Source organism: Babylonia areolata, chromosome 35 (assembly GCF_041734735.1).
Source record: "Babylonia areolata isolate BAREFJ2019XMU chromosome 35, ASM4173473v1, whole genome shotgun sequence".
NCBI classification, from domain to species: domain Eukaryota; kingdom Metazoa; phylum Mollusca; class Gastropoda; order Neogastropoda; family Buccinidae; genus Babylonia; species Babylonia areolata.
This window is the reverse complement of record NC_134910.1, coordinates 13,539,369-13,540,436: the sequence shown is the minus strand read 5'-3', so window position 1 is coordinate 13,540,436 and position 1,068 is coordinate 13,539,369.

Below are 1,068 nucleotides of genomic sequence, written 5' to 3'. Positions count from 1 at the left end.
CTCTCCACTGTTTCCCAGGTCTCTGTCTCCCCACATCTCTATCCACTGTTTGCCAGGTCTCTATCTCTGTCTCCCCACATCTTTCTCTCCACTGTTTGCCAGGTCTCTATCTCTGTCTCCCCACATCTTTCTCTCCACTGTTTGCCAGGTCTCTATCTCTGTCTTCCCACATTTCTCTCCACTGTTTCCCAAGTCTCTATCTCTGTCTCCCCACATCTCTCTCTCTCTCCACTGTTTGCCGGGTCTCTGTCTCTGTCTCTGTCTTCCCTTCCCCTAAAAGTGTCTGACCAGTTTTAATATTTTTTATGTTCCGCATGTTCATTTTACGTTGGTGTTTACAACGGGCCTGTGATTGCTCAAGTTAATTTCAAGTTAATTTCCATGTCGGTTAATAAAATGTTTTTGATTTGATCTGATTTGATTTGATTTGGTGAAGAAGGAGGGAAATAAAATATAAAAAAAAGAAAAAGAAATAACTAGGTCAAGAATGAAAGAAAAGAAATTGAAACGAGAGAAAGAAAATGATATCCGAGGCCATTGGGAATTACCCCCCCCCCCCCTTTCCTCCACGCGCGCGTTTCAAGTTTTATGATTCCAGTTTTAATCATTGTCTCACACCTATGGTAGTATGGAGAACAATTACAAAACCAAGATTCCAAGCACAGAATAAATATTTATTTCCAAATGCACACCAGCGTCACACAGAAGCTGACAAATACAAAAGTCTGTTGACCCCAAACGAGTAGACAACATCTGCTAATGTAAAAAGGTGTTGTGGTTGTTGTTCGATTCTGATAGAAGAGAGAGAGGGGAGCAGACAGGGGGATATAGGATCAACTAATCATGCACTCACTCACTCTCTCCTCACATCAATAGCAGGGCCACATGGAGTGGTTTTTATAGAGTGTTTACTTTACAATACAGCACACACACTAAGCAGTTCACCCTACTTAGCAAAAGCATCACACACTAAGGCAGCACACACTGCCTACTTCCAGTACTTCCTACAAGCAGTGCACAGTAAAAAGATCATCCTACACCTAAAGCAGCACCTATAAGCAGCACACC